The following is an 18358-nucleotide window of genomic DNA, read 5'->3' as shown; positions in this document are numbered from 1 at the left end:
AATCTTTTTACCGTCATGCCATAATAAAAGTTTTACTAATATTCATTTTATTCAGTTCAAATAGGAAATGTTAAAGGTACTTTTGATATGGCGCTTCAGCGCCTGCACACTACCTATGGAATATACTTAAAACGCCCTGAAATAAGACAGCACCATACTCTGCTTCTGCAAAATGGACTTTACTGTGATTTCTTTGCTTTGCTCAATACACTTCGACCATCTCCCAACTGCTATTCAGAGGCTCTGAAACACTCCACCTGACATTCTCTCTATTCTTGACACCTCGATACGAAGTCACTTGAAAATATAATGAAGCCAAACTGAGTTGGCTCAAGAGCTGAATACTTTCTGGCTAAAACTAAACGCTGGCTCTTAAAAAATCATTTTTCATTTGGGGCGCCTGGGTGGCTCAGTCGGTTAAGCGGCCGACTTCGGCTCAGGTCACGATCTCGCGGTCCGTGAGTTCGAGCCCTGCGTCGCGCTCTGTGCTGACGGCTCAGAGCCTGGAGCCTGTTTCAGATTCTGCGTCTCCCTCTCTCTCTGCCCCTCCCCTGTTCATGCTCTATCTCTCCCTGTCTCGAAAATAAATAAAAATGTTAAAAAAAAAATCATTTTTCATTCATCAGCTACTTATATCACTCCTAGTACCGGTTCAGCTCAATCTTTATCTTAGCATTATATCTCCAACTTTTCTTTACTGTTCTAACTTGAGATACACAATTCAAAAACATACTGAAAATAATGACTTATTCATCACAGAAACAAAAAAAAAATCTTTGCAGAAGTCAGAGAACTGCTATTTTTATTCCATCTTCACTGAGATTAAGGCCAGCTCAATGACACCTCTCTTTGTCATCCCATCTGACCCCTCATACTTCCTCAGAGCCTCAGAAGAACAGACTGTATATTAAGTTCTCAACCTGCCCCTCTAACACTAGTACAATATAGTGGAACCTATAATCATACAGAATACTCTTTGTCAACAAGATGTTCACACTGTCCTCTTCCCTGGCACAAACCCAGCTAAATGTCAACCACTAGCCACGAAAAGCAGCGGGGAGATGACAGAAGTTGAGAATTACTATTACAGAGATTTTTGCCAGGACATATGAACGGGAGACGATAAAAAAGCAGGGTCAGTTGAAGTTAAAGATGACCAACACTGGATAGCTCAGTTGTGAATTTCTTACACGGTGTGTGTGTGTGTGTGTGTGTGTGTGTGTGTGTATATCGTATATACATATGTATTTTTTGACCTAAAAGCAAGAGCAGAGAAAGGATCCAGGTGGAATAACCCAACCCAGGAACAGCCTTCTGCTCCTCTACAGTTTCTGTGTCGTCGAATCTCTTTCCCCTGTATCTGAAATGCAACCTGCCAATGTACCGATTAAGATTGGTTAGTAAAAACAGGAGTCACTCTAGGTTTTCCAGGCTTTAATACAGTGAGGGCTTTAATACAGAATCAAAAGCCACACAACGGAACCAGCAAAGGAGTGAAGGCCAGAGAAGTTAATGCTGCTGTTCTTAGCCTGAAGAACAAAAGACAAGAGTTCTCAAAATGCTCATTAGAAAGCTGCTGTTAATCTCAAGAGTCTTTGCGGAGTTTGCCACCAATTATTTCAGCTGCCTACGGCATGAGGGTGGTCAATTAACAGGAGCTTGCCAGGAGCCACGGAGACTTTCACATCTGCCCGTGTGCCTGCCAGCAACCGCTGCTGGACAATAACGGCTTCTGTAACTCTTCCACCTTTCAATGTCACACAAAGGTATAGCCAGGGTAAACTCTCCCCAGAACCACAAAGGACAAAGTATTACAGAAAATGAAGGAACTGGTCTGTTTTCCTAAATGTTTTATGATTAGGCAAGTGGACGTGATTTTTTTTTTACATTGATATGTAAATGTACACTTACATATAAAACATTTAGGACTTGAATCTTTTTGGTTTTGCTACATAAAACCATAGACTCCTATGGTTTAAAATATACAATCAGGGGTGCCTGGATGGCTCAGTCAGTTGAGCGGCCGACTTCGGTTCAGGTCACGATCTCACTGCTCCATGAGTTTGAGCCCCTCGTCCGGCTCTGTGCTGACATCTCAGAGCCTGAAGCCTAATTTGGATTCTGTGTCTCCAATCTCTGTCCCTCCCCTGCTCGCCCTCTCTGTCTCAAATATAAACATTTTAAAAAAATACATTAAAAAAATAAAATACATAATCAAAACAGAGCACTCAAAATAGAGCATAAACCTACCTAATATCCTATATATGTGTGCCCATTATACATAATTCCTTTTACTTTTTTGTCATTTTTTTATACATATAATGAAAGAAAAAAAATAATTTAGCATGGTGGCAATGTGTCATAAAAAGAATAGAATTAAGGGATCTGAGTTTCTTGGTTCTGTTTTTGTTATTAACCAGTTATTTGAACCTACATGGCCATTTAACCTTTGAAAGTTTATATTTTAGACTATACACATTAATTCATATATTATTTTAACAAATATGTATTAGGTAAGAACTAAATGCCACATACTATAATAGAGATTAGGAATAAAGAAATGATAAGAGAGGATCCTTGATTTTGAGAAGGCGCATGATTCTAAAACTCTTCCATTTCTTAGGGACTATGATCTTATAATACTGACACCATAACTTCATCAAGTTAATATGCCTAAATGAAAGCTTTAGGGATAGCAAAAAAATAATGATACTTCTGTCAAAATGTCAAAATTAACTGTGCCAATTTTCAACATATTCACATCTCTTTAACTGGCTACTTATATCTACTTACTATATTAAAAAAAACTAACTGAAATAAAAGAGAACTTCTCTAGAGAACTCTAAAGAATAAGCAATTAAATCAGTTCCTCTAAACTGACCATCTAACCTCCATTAGATGCATACTTTATGTCGGAAATTCAAATACATTTTGGGGTGTTATTTTTTTCCAACCTCAGTCAATAAATATATTTGTCTCTAAAAAGACAGATTATTCATAAACCAAATATAATATCAAGAAATTATATTCTTTCAAGAGTAAGATTCTATGTTTCTCAGATTTATATGATACATAAGAAAACGATCTTTTTAACTTCATTTATTTTTGAAACTTTTTTATTTGAGTATCGTTAACACACAATGTTACGTAAGTTTTAGGCATACAACGTGGTGATTCAACTTCTCTATTTGTTATGCTGTGCTCACCACAAGCGTGGCTATCACCTGTTACCATACAACGCTATTACAATATCATTGACTACATTCCCTATGCTGTGCTTTTTATCCCTGTGACTTTTTCATTCTGTAGCTAGAAGCGCGTACCTCCCACGCCCTCTCGCCCACTTTGACCATCCCCTCATTGTTTAAATAAATTCTAATTTCCCTAAAATCCAGTGTGGGTTGAAAAGGAAATTTTATAGCTAGCTATAAGTATATAAATTTTGAAAGCAGTATTACCTCATTACCATAGACCAGTAAGATCAGATCATCACTTAGAGCTCACTTTTGTGCCTTTGTATTTCCCCAGCACACATTCTATTCCCCATTCTATTTACAATTACCTAATTAGTGTTCTGCATTGTCCACTGGACTTTAAATTTTGAACCAGGAAGGACTGTGTCTATCATACCTTTGTAGTTCCACTATTAATTCATTCGCTGAACAAATACTTATTTAGGGCTTAATATGTGCCAGCTATGATTCTTGTTGCTGGAACTACATTAGAGAAGAGACACATAAAGTCCCTGCCCTAAATAAGCTTTCTTTCTAGTGGGCAAGACAAACAATCAGCAAATAAATTAGGCACTAAACAAATAAAGGCAATTCCATACAGTGGTAAATACTATGAAAGAAAATTGAAACAGGGCAAATTTATGAAATGTATCTGAAGGAAGCTACTTTTGGTAAGAAATGTCTTCCTGAAAACGTACATTTGAACCAAGACCTCAGTAATGTAGGTACACTGAGTGTAGCCCATTTATATAAAATATACAACTTCACTGGAAATGTTTTGGGTGTTCTCATTCAGTTACTATCACTTTGGTTTTTGTTGTTGTTGTTTACTGACAACTGTGCTATAAAATATAAAATCTACCAAATTCTTGATTGTTTGATATAAATCACGGATTTTCCAGGTAGTTCATCTCTAGAATCCATCTAAAATCAGCCCATCAAGCCTCCTCCTGTACCCCTCCTTTTCAAAAGATTTCATGCTCTCAAACTGAGAAAATTCCAATTCCACATTATACTTGATCCCAGTTGGGAGTCAAAAGAAAAATGACCAGATTAAATCAGAATGAAGGGGTATTGGCTTTATAATATTATAAAAAATACTTACATGCCTTAAGATTGTTAATACAAATTAATCTCTAAAATGTGGGACCTAAGGCCATACAAGAAAGTAAAATCAATCAATCAATCAATCAATCAGAAAATGCTAACAGAGAAATTGGATATTTTGAAGGCAATTCAACCTAACAGTGGCCTTCCTCCTCCTTACTATACTTCTTCCCTAAGTAATCTTACCCATTTCTATCCAGGAATGTATATTATACTCTAAAGCAAGAAGGTTCATGAGGAACAGCAACTGGGTCTATGGACGCTGGCACATAATAGATGCTCAATAAATATCTGTTGAATTAAAGAACTGGTTAGTTCTCCCTTAGATGATCTCTACTTTTCAGGATATGCTCTTTCCTTCTATACCCAAACCCACCAATTTGCTAAAATAGTCTAGTTATTCTCTTTCCCCTACTGCTGTCTTGGCAGTGATAACACTATCAGGGAAAGGAAGGAACTGCTTTTCTTAGTAGACCATATTGTATGTTACTTTGGCTTTTGTTGTTGAGCTTCAAAATCCAACAATTGTTTATAAAATGATTTCTTTGGCAAATGTACTCTGAGTGTCAATCGCTTTACAATTAAACATTTAAAACAAAACCTCTTTGCAAATTAGGGGATGCAAGTAATACATTTAGCATCACACTTGGTGTTATGGGACAGAGGGAGGGCGAAGAAAAGAAAACATGTCATTCCCTGAGGAATGAACATAAATTTTTGAAAGTAAGTAGAGTACAAATAAAGTGACTATAGTGAGCCTTTACAATAGAAAAAATATATTCTATTTTATTGGTAAATAATATTTATCATAGAATTCAGTTCCAAAAGAAAGCCTATTATTAATTAGCACTTAGAAAGTCATCTACGTGCTTTTTAAAATCATACCTTAGAAAAATTGAATTCAACATTAAATCCAGCCATCACATTGTTCTAGAGATTATGAAATTTGCCTGAAGCATCTGAATCATCCTGTAGATGCTGATTTGTACTGGATTTAAGTAAAAATAGAACAGTGCTCATGATTTCTGAAATTGGGATAACTATTGTCACTGTTACTTAACATGAAATTAAGTTTTTAAAAATGCATTCTAAGGTATAGTATCTTATAGTATATTGAAGCTATGCTGGGAGTGAGGCAAGTTTTATTCTACGACTACTCTTGTCAAACAGTGAAGAATCTGCTATCATTTAGTCCAAAATATTAAAATATTCTGTCAAATAATTTTACCAACTAGATCATGAATTACTTCATTTATACTCTCCTTTAAATTAAAACTGCTGTGTTTTCTTAGACACCATATATTTTTTTCAGGAACTGAAGAAAACCTATGAAAATTCAAGTACTATATCACTAATCTCCATCTTCCCTACTGCCCTTTATAAGCAAGTCTTAGCATTTATTCTTATCAGGTGGAAAACATCTAATAGGTAAAAGAATATAATGATAAATTATACAAATCTCTAAACAATCATAAAGGATTTAACACTATTTCACGCACAAATTATAATTCAGAAGAATGGAACAATTCATCCAAGATGTTATATGTCACTTAATCCTTCCAAGACGCTGAGATATTAAGAGGCAGGATCCAAAATTATGCCTTTCTTTAGAATAAAATGTATTTGTGACATCATATGGTGCCTTACTTTTTACCTCTATGCTTCAATCAATCCCTATTTCTGATATAACAATATCAGTATATATATATTTGCATTCACTTTATATGTGCCTCATATCTGTTCATCTTAACTCTTTATTGAAATCTAGGTTATTACAATTATTTTCTCTCTCACCATATTATAGGGTAGCATTTCTGTTCATTGCTTGTAGTTATTTTGTCATATGGACTATTCAATCTATTTCTAAATATTCTAGCTATATATTCACTATATCCTCTATAATAAATGTTACTCTGATTAGAGCAAGAAACTACCAAATAGTCTCTTTAAAGCTCTGTGTCTAAAACTCAGATTGACTGATAGAAAAACTCCAAATAAAGATTCTTTCCCAATTAAAGTCATTTTCAACAATTTCCCAAAGGCAGTCTCAACTTACATACTGTGTAACAACTCATCAGGTTTCTACCATATTTACAACTTTAACCATGCTATGTAGTTTGCGATATTATACCACCCATGATACCAACTACATATACTACAAAAAAAATCATTCAGGCTCTGAAAATATAATCTGGTATAAAATATTTGAAGACATTTATAAAGACAGTGAAAGCTTACATGGAAACTTAAGCTTTAATATTTATATGTTTTTAATTCTTAAGACCTATACAATTTTTAAGAATCATGATATTGAAAGTAAAGTATTTGAAGACTTAATTTCTTCAAATTCAAATTTTATGCTATTCAATTAAGTACTACCTATAAGAAAGTCTCTTACTCATAACCTTTATTAGTAGAGATCATTAAACTACTGTCATTTATAAGTAAAAGAAGAGAAATGATATTTGAAGAATGAATAACCTGAAAAAAACCCTCTATCTTTATAAAAGCTTTATAAAGCATGGCTATTGCTAAATAAATTTAAATGGTTTATTTTAATTCTACACAATTCTAACCATATAGTTTAAACATAACATTGTAATCAAATTTGGAAATTTGAAATCATTAAGACACATTAAATCAAGGAATTAACAGAAATACAGGATCCTGTAAAATATGAAATATATAGATTCTATTCCTAGAATTTCCACAAAAAACTTTTAACAAATCAAACAATTCATATTCATCAAAAAACACACACAAAAAAGACCAAACTTTTTTTTAACACATCGCAACATTTAACACATTTTTATAGTTTTACCTTGTGTTCAACCAATGCACATCTGTCCAGCACGAAGCATCATTGTTGACAAAAATACATCAACACTGTGCCAGGCAGTGTTTTCATTTAATCCTTCTCTAGCTCTAGCAAAATCATAGGATCCATCCTTAATCAGATGATTTGAAAATCTCTATGTGCTTACAATCATTTTTTTTTTCCAAAACTGAATTACTAAAAATTTACACACAAAACAGCACTCATTCATGGATGGAGTCATAGAATCCTGTAGTGATGAGCCTGTTAAGAAAAAGGTTACTCTGTAATGCTGTTACTATGTGGCTGTATATAGCTCCAGGTCAAGTAAGAATGTACCCTGTAAGGAGGATTACGGTACTTAGCTGATTAGTGCCTCACAATACTGAATACCAAATGCATCCTACATGCATGGCATTTGTGGGGACTAGACTTAAAATGGACAGATTGAGAAATCTGTAAACCACGTACTCCTACATGAATTACAGTATTTCTAAAATAAGAGATATCATTGTGTTTGTTATTGATGTCCCCCCTGTGCTGCTGTCACTTATAAGATGTATGGTGACAATAAAAGTCATTGGTGGTTTAACAAGCCTATTTGATAATTTCTTTTTGATTATTCAATAAGTTTCTTAATCTTCAGTAAAAAGAGAATGCTTCCCCAGAGGTATAATGGGAAAGGGAATAGCACTCAGTGAGTTTAATAAAAAATAATGGGTTCCATGAACTGAGAAGTTCATCAGACACTGAATTTAAGTCAAGTTTTGCTCCCTTTATCATTTACTCTCTCAATGACTCTATTCGGTCACTCAAAAAAAAAAAAAAAAAAAAAAAAAAAAAAAAAAAAAAAGTAAAGACAATAACACCACAGATTCCTTTCTACCAGAAACTAATCATCAAGATGTTAATAACTTCTGAGAGTTATATGTAAGTGGTTCCACATAAACTTATATAAAACTGAGGAAAGGCCAGTGTTTGAAGAGTGGGGAAAGATGCAAAACTACTGTGCTGTTTTTTGGTCTCCTGAATTTCAAGTTTAAATGAGAGTCTAGGAATATGTGGTAGCACCATTCAAACTATTTGTGCAGTATTCATCTACACGATTCTCTCCTAGATTTAAGTCTAAATCTTGGAGAGGTTGTAGAGGGGTGGCAGGGACAGATAAAGTAATTTTTACTCACTGAGATTCCTAATAAAGATTTGTAGATTATTGAAACAAATGCGATAAAAATTCATGATCACTCATTTTCATAGGAATGTGAACCAATAACAAAAGTCACCCATTTAGACCCCATACCTCATATTAAAGTGAAAAAAAAAAAAAAAAGATTCCGCAGAATACTGTGATTCTTCCAAGCTGATAAGTCCCGAAGATTTCACAGTATTACAGTTGATATTATGATAGCAAAGCTTCCTCCTTTATTTTTCCTTCCATTCACTTTGCCCACCTCTGTGAGTCCTCTCAGCAGTGTTGTCCTAGCTATAATGTACACTCTCCGTTGCCAATCATCTCCACCATCAACCTTGTTTCCTTCTCCATTCAGTTGTCCACCACAGACCTTCATTCATATCATTCCTAATATGTTTCCTCTCTATCAATCTTTCTAGGTCTCCAGTTTGTTTCTCCCTACACTTCGGGAGTCGTATTTTCCTTTTAGGACTATTTTCTCCATTAAAAAAAAATTTTTTTAATGTTTTTTATTTATTTTTGAGACAGAGAGAAACAGAGCATGAGCAGGGGAGGGGCAGAGAGAGAGGGAGACACAGAATCCGAAGCAGGCTCCAGGCTCTGATCTGTAAGCACAGAGCCCGACGCGGGACTCGAACTCATGGACTGTGAGATCGTGACCTGAGCCGAAGTCGGACGCTTAAAAGACTGAGACACCCAGGCGCCCCTCCCATTTTTAATTCTTTTCTTTTATACTTTTTAAAATTTTAATTCTTTGGGCAAGTACTTCCTATGCATTCAAATTTATGAGGACCCAATTTGGGATTTAAAAGGATTTCATGAGACTATTTATAATCGTAGTATCCATCGACTTCTTCAGAAGTACAAAATAACAAAAAGATTCTATGAATCAGATACCAGTGTAAATAATTTTTATTTCATTCATGATAATATTTCCAACTTACGTTTGAAAGATGAAGACCTTGTGTATTCAAATCTCTAGAAAATGGTGCAGAAATGATGTTGCCCCCTACTAACCCATTGTGCCACTCCCTTCCTCCCACTATCCCTCCCCAAACTGCCACAAAGATTAGGAACCATTCTATATCAGAAGGCAGTTTCAACCGGTAGTGATTTTAGTTCTCTTCTTTAGGTGAGGAGTCCTTCTTTAAGGACTTCTTTAAGCCTTCTTTCTGAGTTTATGACAGCCTTAGAAACAACCCTACAATATTCAATGAAAACAATACAAGGAAGTACCATGAGCAAGATAGGAGAAATAGAAGGGAAAAAAAAGTATAAATACGTTTAACTAACAACTACCCTCCGTAATCATCAGTGAAAGACCCCAGAAAGAGTTATTTTACTCCGTTCTCCCCTGAAATCTTTATATGATTTTAATATCACAGTTACTTTACTGAACTCCAGTTACTGGTTTAATATACCTTTGCATTCTCTCCTCACAGTTATTCAGAGAAGAAAACCTCTTCATATAAAAGGAAACAAACACATCCACAAATATACATCAAATTAAAAAATCGATACTGCTTATCTGCAAACCAAAGACGCATGTAATTAATTCTCATCTTAAGTGTTCATTTCCTTATTGGGAAAAAGAATAATACGGTGTTTTAAAATACGGGAAACGGGGCGCCTGGGTGGCGCAGTCGGTTAAGCGTCCGACTTCAGCCAGGTCACGATCTCACGGTCCGTGAGTTCGAGCCCCGCGTCGGGCTCTGGGCTGATGGCTCGGAGCCTGGAGCCTGTTTCAGATTCTGTGTCTCCCTCTCTCTCTGTCCCTCCCCCGTTCATGCTCTGTCTCTCTCTGTCCCAAAAATAAATAAACGTTGAAAAAAAAAAAATTAAAAAAAAAAAAATACGGGAAACATCGATAAATGGGTTTAAAGAGAAAAAGTGCATTCCATCTCGGTTAATGGTAACTCTTTCCTTCTAGTTGCTCATCCAACCCATGAGGAAATTCTATAGGACCTACCTTCAGAATGCATCCCGAACCTAAACACTTCTCACCATCTCACCACCTCCTCTAGCACAAGCCCGGTGAAGTCATCACCATTTTTCATGTGATATACTGTAAAAACTTCCTAACTGGCCTCTCTGCTTCCACGCTGTCCCCCTTCACCTCAGTGTCAACACAGCAGCAAGAAAGCAAGTCAAATATGCTTGAAACCAGTTGGTAGCTCCCTATTTTGCTGACCAGGCCTAGGGGATGTGGTGCCCGTCACTCTCTGGCCTCCTCCCCTACCGCTCCCCTGCTGGCTCACTCAGATCCAACCGCGTCTTCCCTGCATTTTCTCACTTTAGGACCAGTGCTCTGGCAGCTCCCTCTGCCTGGAATACCACTCCTCCAGATATCAGCAGACATTTTCTAAACATCTCGTCAGTAGAGACCTTCTTTATTCATTCCTCATATCGCACCTTCTCAAGGGGCCTATCCTGACCACCCAACACTTCGACCTGTCTCCAACTCTTTACCCCCATTCCCGATCCCCTAGACCTACTTTATGGTTTTTAATCTTTTTCAGAACACTTATCTCCTTCTAATTACAATGTATTTTTTATTTGTTTCCTGTTATGTACACGTTGTAGGCAAGGACCACTGTTTTGGTCATGTGATCCCCAAATACCTGGCACATAGTAGATAATAAATATTTACTGAATAAATAAATAAAGCAACATAAGCAAGGTAATTTTTACACTACAACAAAAATAAATGTCATCTGTCCTATTCGACCAGCCTATCTACCATAGAAACATACAAGGATTAGCCAAAACTTACACTGTTTGTTTTCTTTTTTGTATTTTACCTTAAAAACTAAACTCACGGGGCGCCTGGGTGGCGCAGTCGGTTAAGCGTCCGACTTCAGCCAGGTCACGATCTCGCGGTCCGTGAGTTCGAGCCCCGCGTCAGGCTCTGGGCCGATGGCTCGGAGCCTGGAGCCTGTTTCCGATTCTGTGTCTCCCTCTCTCTCTGCCCCTCCCCCGTTCATGCTCTGTCTCTCTCTGTCCCAAAAATAAATAAAAAATGTTAAAAAAAAAAAAAAAAAAAAAAAAAAAAAACTAAACTCACAAATTACCCAAAATACCACTTCCAAGGGAACAAATAAAAGATGTGCCTTCAATGCGCGAGTTTTGAGAATATCAACCTCTTCATTCTCCCAGCCCCTGATTTTTTTTTCTGTCCAATTTTGTTGATTTGTAAGAGTGATTTGAGAATTTGAGTGACTTTTTCCAAGATGTGGAGAAAACCGCATTGCTGAGATAAGTAGGAAGAGGCAAGGAGTTAAAAAAGAGGCTGTTTCTTGATAGAGAACAGAAAGAATCTTGCCACCAATATGCATGAGAATACAACTCAATTAAATTATTTTAGAGAGTGACAGGTACAGAGAAAGCTCTTATTAAACAGGATTTTTCTTGGAAGAGAATTGATGATAACCAACTCAGTACAGTACTGTTTGGAGCCAACTACCATGACAAAATTAACACACACACACACACACACACACACACACAATCTATTTTATTTAAATGTAGGGTACTTCATTATACCAGTATTTGAGGTCACAGAAGTTTTCCTATATAATTCCTGTATGCTCATATGCCAATAAATACATAACATGTAATGTATCTTCACACAAAGCTAAAGGAACGGGCACAGATTATTTCTACATGCTCTCCAACTTCAGATCTGACCATTAGACCAATTGAAGAAACCTGATTTATCTTCAAGTTAACAGAATGTTCTTCCTCAGAGAATTCAGCACCTCACATCTGCCTGCCAGCATGATCTGTCAGTGCTCCTTAGCCATCTATACCAATATTGCATTGCTTCAAATTATGCCTCAATCAGCCCCCCTGTTTACATATGTAGTATTCTCCGGAAGACAGATACTCTTGATTCTTTCATTCATTAAGACCAGTAAAACACTATAAAATCGAATCTTTAGTAGACTGTCTTCAAAAGTGGCTGAAAGTAATATACAATACTATCTCAGGATACCACTGTCTTCACTCTATTCCCAGATTGAGAAAGTCTGCCCCAATCCCATATATCTATACCATAAAAGTATTAATGCATAATGGAAATTTTAAGGAAGCTGTACTGAGGAGTTAAAAAAGACAGCATTGTACCCCATAGAGCATTACATAAAACATCCACCTTTTAATAATTCTTTAATTCTCCCTTTAGTAAAGCTCTCTTAGCCTCTTACCATCTGGTCTCCCACACTCCTCTACAAATTTCCTGTGCCAGTGTTGTGTTATAGTTAGTCACTCCCCCACCCCCGAAAAAGTATAACGGAGTTCAACCCTAAATAACATGAGACGTGATGTGATGAGGCCCACAGGTGGGGCTGAGCTTTGTGAAAGAAGGATGGTTAATTTTAACAAGTGCATTTGTGTGGTTTCATGATATTTAACATATGATATTCTCTTTTAAACACCACATTGAAAGGGGATATTATTTAAGAGGCATGTCTGAAACCATGAGAGTGATGAGTCATCAGATCAGACACTGGAGTTGGGATTTTCTTTGCAACATGGACATGTTTTTAAATATAACTGCCTCCAAATAAATGATGCATTTTACCACTTGCATGGCAAAGTTGCTTTAGCAATTTTTAAAGTAACTGATAGAAAATAGAACCACACAGTAAAATTACTTCTTTACCCTTTAATTTGGGCCTAATCTCTAAAAATGTATTAGGTAAAAAGCAAAATAGTGGTGAATTTTTCAGTTACTTTAAGTCTTATAAGTGAAGAAAATAGGAAATGTACTCTGGAAACAACGAATGAATATCTGTTGTTGTCACTGTCACTGATTCTCTTCTTTCTCAGGAGGGAAGGAATGTCTCCTCCATACTCAGCTTTGTGGTTTGGATTGAACTGGCCTCACATGCTCAGGGGTGCACGATGATTAGCAGAACATCATCCCTGCATGTACCATCCCTCTTCATGACTGCACAATGACCTAAGCTGGTCCCATCACAGTGGCTTAAAAACATGTGTCTGACAGTGCTGAGACAGATTCCTGTTTTATGATTGAGGATTCATGGAACTCTCAGAGCTACTGAAATCAATTCAGAGTTGGGGGAGTCCTCCCAAAACGAAGTCAATTTAGTGACACCAAGTGACAAAAATGCAAAGAAAGAAATTAGGTCCTGAGTCGTGTTAAATGAGATTCAGGATCAATCCCACAGTAACATTTATCTCTGGAGTTTTCAATCAGGTAAATAATAAATCCCCTTTATTTTTTTTTAAGCCAGACTCATTTGAATTTTCTATAACTTGCAACTGAAGTCTTCTTGGCTGACATAGAATCTGCAATACGTACGCCTAAGTCTATGTGTTACTTTCTCATTAGCTGTCAATGATGCTAATGAACTCTGTTTCTAAGAAAATTGGTTCTACCTTTGTGAAAAGTAAGCACGCTGGGACCTCTATGTATATTGCAGTCACATGATTTCTTTAAAGTGTTTCCTACTTTTTAAAGTTTTTATCTAAATTCCAATTAGTTTAACATACAGTGTAATATCAGTTCCACGTGTACAATATAGTGATTCAACACTTAACGTGTCACACCCAGTGTTTGTCACAAGTGCACTCCATAATCCCGATCACCTTTTTAACCCATTTCCCCACCCACCTCCCCTCTGGTAACCATCGGTTTGTTCTCTATAGTTAAGAATCTGTTTCTTGGTTTGCCTCTCTCTCTCTTTGCCTTTGCTTGTTTATTTTGTTTCTTAAATTCGACATATCAATGAAATCATATGGTATTTGTCTTTCCCTGAATGACTTATTTTGCTTAGCATAATGTTCTCTAGCTCCATCCATGCTGTTTCAAATGGCAACATTTCATTCTTTTTTATGGCTGGCTAACATTCCACCACATATATCTGTATGCCACATCTTTATCCATTCACCAATCGATGGACACTTGGGTTGTTTCCATAATTTGGCTTGGCTATTGTAGATACTGCTGCTATAAACATCAGGGTGCATGTATCCTTTTGAATTAGAGTTTTTGTATTCTCTGGGTAAATATCTGGTAGTGCAATTACTGGATCATAGGGTAGTTCTATTTGTTGAGAAACCTCCATACTATTTTCCAGAATGACTGCACCAGTTTGTATTCCCACCAACATTTCTTATTTTACACTAAAAATAGTCATTAAATGAGACCGAAATCTCTTCGGAGATCAAAAATCACAAGACTGAATGTTTCATATAAAATTTCATATGATAGGGGCGCCTGGGTGGCGCAGTCGGTTAAGCGTCCGACTTCAGCCAGGTCACGATCTCGCGGTCTGTGAGTTCGAGCCCCGCGTCAGGCTCTGGGCTGATGGCTCGGAGCCTGGAGCCTGTTTCCGATTCTGTGTCTCCCTCTCTCTCTGCCCCTCCCCTGTTCATGCTCTGTCTCTCTCTGTCCCAAAAATAAATAAAAAACGTTGAAAAAAAAATTTTTAATTTCATATGATAATTATGACATTAGACTTGTTCTATTTAAGGCTAGAAAGTGATCAAGTCACACTCAACATGTTTCAAAGCAATAGCAACAAGCTGCTTTTTTTAAGTAATGCACCTTAAACTATCCCCCACTCAATGTCTAAGCTATTTAAGAAATGCACATAAGAGATAGAGCATGAATTATTACCTCTATCACTGGTAAAACTTAATTTGGAGAACTGGCCTAGATCCATGTAAAAGCAGGTTTCCTATGGGGCACCTGGGCAGCTCAGTCGGTTAAGCATCCGACTTTGGCTCAGGTCATGATCTCAAGGTCTGTGAGTTCGAGCTCCGCCTAGGGCTCTGTGCGGACAGCTCAGAGCCTGGAGCCTGCCTCACATTCTGTGTCTCCCTCTCTGCCTCCCCTCACTCACGCTCTCCCTCTGTCTCAAAAATAAATAAACATTAAGAAAAAAGTTTAAGCAGGTTTCCTAATACCAGGCCTCAGAATCATACAAAAACACCTATCCAGGCACAGACAACACTGGTTTATGCTTATCCCTGTAAAAATAAAGGCAGGAACAGAAGAGTATGTTTGCTATCTGTAAGCAGCTTATTTCTGAGAGATAGAGAAAAAGAAAGCACTACTTATGTTGACTTCCTTATCCCCAAGGGCAGAGTGGAACAGAGAGCTGAGGGAAGCCAGGAATATTAATGTAGTGCAGCCCTCTCCACATGGAAGGAAACATAGGACTGAGGAAGCAGGGTATCCTATCTACCACTTGAGTCTACAATCGTGTGAAGTTAAAGCAATTCTACTGAACACAGGACTTCATGATTTAGGGTTCAAAATACACTTTGCTTAAACTGTAGATTGAGAAGATAGCAGGAAGAAATTACACCTTTCTAGGGTTCATAGGGTTGAACCAGGACCAAAAGCACAACAGACCGGTAGACACAGCTGGTTGCTTGCTGAATAGATCTAAATCTCTTTTCTTTCTTACAAAAGATTTATTTGCCAGGCTCTTTTGTGGCTAGGGATGGTCATGTGACATAGTTCAGGTCAACAACATTCAGATAGAAGTTGACTAGGTACAGCTTCTACAAAGCTATTTATTCCAAATGAAAAGAGATAAAGCCAACTAGCATATACCTTTCATACTTTGTCCTTCCTCCTTTTTGAATGGAATGTGGTCCTATTCCTATAACTCAGCAGATCTCTTTTAACCATGAATTTGAGGGCTACATACTGTGGGTAGCAGGGCAGGAAACAACAACAAAAAGTGTAGGTCTCCTGGAGCTGACTTATCTCCAGACTTGTTTTTATCTACGGAAATCATAAACTCCTTCTTTATTTAAGCATGCAGCTATGAAATTCATGTTACATATAGCTAAACACAATAATAACTGAGGCCAAAGACTTGTCTCTAGTGAGAATTCTAAGACATATCTAGGATCATTAGTAACCTGGCTGCTATTTCAGGAGAAAATAAACAACTGAAAAAGGTCTAGGAACAGAAAATACGTACAAATTTACAGATAAATATAAGCCAAAGGGAGAGTGATTTCAAATGAAAGAGGCAAAATGGTATAGTACAAAAATACTTCCCTATCAAGTGGTGCACTGCCACCTGCCTATTGTAAACCCCTCCTTCCAACTTTGTGTTCAGTGATGTCACATTGGTACCTTAAAATCAGCCATGTTGGGACACAGTCATTTACATCATGAAAATTGGTAAATGCTACAAATCCGGTGGTCCCCCCCCCCACCTTTGGAGAACTGTTTGTCTAACATTTACCAACACACCACTGCTTACACCCTACAGCTCAACTAATAAGAACCTGGAGAAAAAAGTGCAATGGTTAGCCAATAGCTACCATTATTCATCTGGAAACTTGAGTTCATTAGCATGAAGAATACCTAAAATAGAGCCTGACATTTAACAGAAGTGCAGTCACTGTTTGAAAAAAGAGATTAAGGGAGAGTAAAAGAATTCTGCCTCAGTTACTGATAACTCTAGAGTTAATTTTACTTTTTAAAAGAATTAAAAATAGGGGGAGGGGGCGGGGCACCTGGGTGGTTCAGTCAGTTGAGCATCTGGCTCTTTGGCTCAGGTCATGATCTCATGGTTGGTGGAATTGAGCCTTGCACAGAGCCTGCATGGAATTCATTCATATTCTCTCTCTCTGTCTCTCTCTCTCTCTCTCCTCTCTCTCTCTCACTCTGCCCCTCCCCAACCTCTCAAAATAAAGAAATAAATATTTTTTAAAATAAGTATTAAAAATAGGAAAACAAACAAACTCCTCAGGTTTTAATTTAATAATACTTGAAAATCCCTGTAATTCTTTGAATATGGCATTCCACCCCCAATCTTACACTCTTTTGAGTTGCAGGTTATGACATATTTAAGTGCATTTATGAAATCAGAATATGTCAAAGCTTTAAAAAACTCTGGTAAGTATGATTTTCAAAGATCCAATGATCAGTGCAATGACAGTAGGAAGGAAAAGGGGGTGTCAAAGTGCATTTGAAGTTTCCCAGGGGGTTATAGAGAGAAAAACTGAAAGTACTTACCACTAGGTGGCACTAGATTATAGAACTGAATCTTGAGATCTCCACAATAAAGAACTACGCTCATTTTTTCATTACTCTAGCTTTTTAAATTATGTAAAATCCCTTTTGCATTATTTCATTTACTGGAATTATTATATCATAATTCTTTGAACAAATAACTTGAAATGGCACAGAAAATAAAATACAGAAAACAGTTCAGTAGAAACAAAATCAGGATCAAACTCAGAAGTGGCAGGGAAGGCCAGAAATCAAACTTGGGTGAAGATTTAAAAGGCTCATGTACCATGCTAAGCATTTTGGGCTTTTGTTATGTAGACGAAGAGAAGGTCATCAGATGTTTTGTGTCAGAGAGTTGACTCATGCAATATTCTGGTTAAAACAGGGGACAGGAACAAGTCTAGTGGTTGGAAGATCAAGTGGATCATCCCAGTGATTCTGGTGAGAAATCATGAGCTCCTTGACTAAGGCAGCAGAAAGGAATGAAACAAAATATATTTAGGAGGTTAAATCTGTAAAACTTGGGCAGATTAGATGTAGAAGGGTGAGGAAAAAGGGAGAAAAGCAATTCACTATGAATTTTATTTCTTGAGTGACTAAATGAATAGATTTAGAATAGAAAGGAAAAGGTTTATAGGAAAATACATGTTTTGTTGTCCAATGAATAAATGCATTTCATAAATGACACTGAACAATAATAATCTGTCAGTATTCCTCCATCACTAAACAAAATAGATGTCCTAACTAAATGAGCAGTTTTGTCTACTTCGTAGATTGTATTTCTCTACTGGGTATGAGGGCTTGAATACACAAGGCCATAAGTTCATGTGTGTGATGAAGAGTATTATAAATTATTTTAATTATTGTTATTTTGATGGTTTAGCTAAACTGAGCAACGACCTTGTACCAGGTAGTGTTCTGGGCATTTTACATGTATTCACTCATTCATCTTTCAAACTAATCCTATGAAGAAGGTATCATCATCCCCACTTTTATGATGA

General features: G+C 36.8%; 1 protein-coding gene across 49 annotated transcripts in view; it reads right to left on the bottom strand.

The window, feature by feature from the left end:
* The window catches only part of RIMS2 (regulating synaptic membrane exocytosis 2), a 612947-nt gene that overhangs the window by 333190 nt on the left and 261399 nt on the right, over positions 1–18358 (bottom strand). The gene's annotated exons all lie outside the window — the stretch shown is intronic.

Source organism: Neofelis nebulosa, chromosome 14 (genome assembly GCF_028018385.1).
Source record: "Neofelis nebulosa isolate mNeoNeb1 chromosome 14, mNeoNeb1.pri, whole genome shotgun sequence".
NCBI classification, from domain to species: domain Eukaryota; kingdom Metazoa; phylum Chordata; class Mammalia; order Carnivora; family Felidae; genus Neofelis; species Neofelis nebulosa.
This window is presented reverse-complemented; position numbering and strand designations above follow the sequence as displayed.